Below are 4,170 nucleotides of genomic sequence, written 5' to 3'. Positions count from 1 at the left end.
ATTGTGATTATAAATTATTTGCAATATTATTGTCACAATTCAGCATCTGCTGTTTTTCAAGGAACCAAATGTCCATCAATTTATAAAGACCATGTATTGCTTATTTAATTTCCCTTATGTGTTTCCAAACAGTCTTTTTCACATTAAATTGCACCGTCAACCATCTCCTTTGTTGATAATCAGCCATTCTTCACAGATTCTGCAATTGTTTTAAGCAATTATGACATTGTACGTCTTCAGTAACATTTTGCATTTTACTTCAAGCCTGCTCATTAAAATTATGAGTTTCAAACAACGAAATCAAAGCAGCTGGATTTACGTCTGAAGGTGATGAGATTTTTTAATTACTGGGACGTGAAGGTATTTCATGTCTTTGCTGGTGATTCAGCCCCTCCCCAGTTTCAGTGCTCACTAATGTTGCCATGACCAAGTTCCATAGGCCTCAGCAACTCCCATCAAGTTCTCATCATTCATACATGAGCCTATACAGTGGACAATGGCAGATTAATTCACCATGAAGTGGTGGGCAATATATGAGCCCTAGCCTGTTCTCATCCTCTATCCACATGCGTGCATCCAGAGAAACTTGCTCAGTGAAGTGGGAAGCCTGGTTGTTCGCCCTTCCCCTGACCCAGGGGTGCTGAAGTCACTTTCATTGCACCAGCTGAGCTCCACCAACCCACTACAAACCTGAGACTTTCCTGATACGTGCGGTAGATTAACTTGCTGAGCCTTTGACAAGTAACGGTTCATGCTTGTCAAGATGAGAAAGTACAGAGAACAATGCACATTTGCATTGGCCAATGCCCAGATTGGGAAGGGGGTGGAGAGCAGTCATAAAGTAAAGCTCCCTTTACTGTGCTCCTGTAATGGTTCATTCATCAGACAGGCCTATACAATGAAGGTGGTGAAGGGTCACAGTAAAATCTGCACCATTGGCCACTAAGTAGGGTTGCCAACTTTGATGGGATCTCTTCCTGTAAATGACCCCTATCACATGAGTTGCTGCTGCCTCTGACCACCTATCCCACACCACCCCCCCGCCCCACTGGTGTAAAGACTCATGATGTCCTACATCCTCCCACCCACTACAAAGCAAACACACTCTGCATTAGTTGAATGGATGATCCTTGAATGCCATTTAAGCCACCCTTTTTCTACAATCCCGTACTCTAAAAAGACTAATAAATCTGTTCATGGATTTATTTTTAAATAAGACTTTTTTTGTATTTCTTTTTCACCAATATTCTACAGATCAGTTTTTATTTTCTATAGACTTCAGGTTAACTCTGGAGAGCTGGCAAGCCTGTCTCTCCAAATTTGAAGCAAGGATATTTCTTGTGCTCAGTGCAAACTAAGCAATCCCAAACCTGAATTAAGAAGTTGCATCAAGTGTCTGCCTGGGATGGAGGGAGGAAACTTTTGGTGTATTAACCCATTGGTGGGATTAGCGACCCATCCACAAATATCTTTAGACTTTGATCAGTGACTTTAGCAGGGAAGTCCAGTCTAGGTGTTCGTATTCATTGCTTTTTCTCTGACACACACACACACACACACACACACCTCTCCTCAGTCTCCTCGCTCTTTGCCATGCACCCAATACCAAAGTGCAGTTGCTTACCGAGAGATAAGGCAAGCAGGATCTTTGGAGAATGAAGAGCGTACGAATTTCTCCCTTGCTTTTCCCTAACGGGGCGCTTATCATTGTTATGAAATGATATTGAAAAACTATGAGCAGTTTCAACAGTCCACTGCCTATGTCAAAGTGAATTGATCCGGTTGATAATTGACATGAAATAGACTGCACAGATCAGACACTTAAAAATAGTACTCAGGGTGAAGAGATTTGAAATGTAGCACGCCTTGAATTTAGAGACCTCACTTAATTCATAAATGGAAAATGGAACAGATTCGGTGCTCCGCGTCCAAGAAGCCCACGCAGAGGGAAGAGTGGTTAACTTGTGACAATTCTGAAGCTCGTCATTTCTTCGTACACCAAAACTGTAATGTGTGGTTCATGTTAGGCAGCATGTAAACACAGGACTCCTGTCAATCCCCGACTAGGTCACGTCCAAGTTTGGCGGAAAAGCCGTTTCATCAGCGTGATTCGCAGCAGAACCAGCCTAGCACCAGCACCGACACGCTACTGTTTGCACACATTTTTGTGTGTGTTTGAAACAAAGTAGGGGAGGGCATCTCAGAGATAGTGTTAACAGGACAGTATTATTTCTGCTCGATACAGGATTGCAAAGTACAACTGACTTAGAACATAAGACCACTCCCCGCCCCCCCCCCCCGTTCCACCTTACACATTACGCTTCCTCCTAGGAATTATTGCCAGAGACATTTTATTCTAACCAAATTTCAGCGTTCAGTTGGAAAGAGATTTGAACGGCACATTCTGCAACTAAGGCAAAAGAGTACTCCACTATGATTGGGGCTTATTTCCTCTTTCTTTAAAAATAAAAAGGAAGGTCTCAAAATTCCGTGGACAAAACTGCAATCTATAACTGGCATTAACCTCATTCGAAATACTTTCACGTATAACTGTTGCTCTCTCCAACTTTCTTCTGTAGCCCTGCTCCTCCCACCCACCACAAGGCCCTGTCCAATTCTGCAAATCAGCAGGCAAGTCGACAACCCAAGACCATCCAAGAGGATCTGCTTCCCGACAGGTATACAACACTTGTTTCAGACACAGGGAACAAATCATTGTCTCGCCCCTCCACCCGTCAGTCCCTATCTGCGGACTTTCAAGATACACAAGCAATATTCTGTTCCAATCACAGGTTTTGACAGAGCAACCAGGATAATAACAGAAAACACTGTTTCTAACTTAGCCATTCAGTTGCAAAAGATTGGATGGTCCAACTATGATCCAAGAAACACATTTTTAAAACCTGGACTTCCAAATACTTGTCCCCATTCACTCTGGCAAGTCTTCCAGACACACATCCCTGATATCTTCGAGCAACTGACCACCATTCAGTTGCAAAAATGGGATGGTCCAACTATGGACCAAGAAACACATTCTTAAGAACCTGGGACTTCCAAACACTTCTCCCCATTCACTCTGGCAAGTCATCCAGACACACATCCCTGGCAACTGACTACACAGAATTGAGGAAGAACTTTCCTTTGCAGGAGGTACTCACGACTTTGAAGTGTTGATGCGTGCACTCTTCCCCTCTGTACTTGCAGTCCAGTAGCATGTCTCTCATATCATGGCCAGCTCGGTCGGAGAATTCCCTCATGTTAAAGGGCTTAGGCTTGAAGTTTCGGAAGTTGGCCTTCTCCACTAGGACATCCAGGACGTGCCTCTCGGCCACGTAGGGATCGGGGATCTCATAGCGGTTGTTGAGCAGAGCCAGGAGCTCCCCGGCGTGGTACAGGTCGTTCTTGGTGATCTTGCTGAAACGGAACTCGTTGAGGTTGCAGATGGTGACGGCGGGGAAGGTCAGGTTGTAGGCGGTGATCTCGTCCAGCTTGGTGACATGCGGGTACTCGAAGTAATACTGGATCCTCTGGACGAAGACGTGCACCAGGAAGGAGAGGGAGCCCAGGAAAGCCAGGGTCCAGACGACGCGCCTGAAGGAGAAGCGCTCGTAGGTGAAAATGTGGCTGATGCCGTGCAGAGTGGAGCTTGTGGCGAAAGCCTGGACGCTGGAAGGCTGGGTGCTCCCCGCATCTTCCTCTACCTTCAGGTCCATTGGGCAGAACCTGGGGGGGAAATCAGGAAGGGCAGGAGAGAAATAAACAGAGGAGGGGGGGAGGGCAAATCCAGGGAAGCAGAAAAAAACCAAGATGCGATCACTAGAGAGAGAGCAAGCAGAGAGCTCTTCGCAGTCTCACTGCTCTATGTGTGTGTGTGTGTATATATAGGATTCGCTTGAAGCATTGGAGAGCTCCCCTGTTTTAAGTGTCTCCTGGTTCAGATGAATGACAGGCTCCTCGCATTCATCAGCTGGCAATACTCGCTCCCAGATAGGCTCCGACGAGCAAGGAACGTAATCATAAAATAATCATTTTTTTTTAAATAAAGAGGGGCCAGCAGCTTGTACAAGCCGAAACACAGGAGGAAATGGAGACAGGCGGCTCACACAGTGTGTGTTTGCCTCGGCTATCCCTTTATTTGTCTACGTCCCGCAATCCCATCTAATCCCATTT

The 4,170-nt window shown here is 45.5% G+C and overlaps 1 pseudogene; it reads right to left on the bottom strand.

Moving 5' to 3' along the window:
* Positions 1-3,113: 3,113 nt before the first annotated feature.
* On the bottom strand, positions 3,114-3,713 carry LOC145361926 (acid-sensing ion channel 1 pseudogene; annotated as a pseudogene).
* Positions 3,714-4,170: the final 457 nt, after the last annotated feature.

Source organism: Carcharhinus amblyrhynchos, chromosome X (genome assembly GCF_965287045.1).
Source record: "Carcharhinus amblyrhynchos chromosome X, sCarAmb.v2.hapA, whole genome shotgun sequence".
In the NCBI taxonomy this organism is placed as follows: domain Eukaryota; kingdom Metazoa; phylum Chordata; class Chondrichthyes; order Carcharhiniformes; family Carcharhinidae; genus Carcharhinus; species Carcharhinus amblyrhynchos.
The sequence above is the reverse complement of the archived record's forward strand: the minus strand, read 5'-3'. Positions and strand labels throughout refer to the sequence as shown.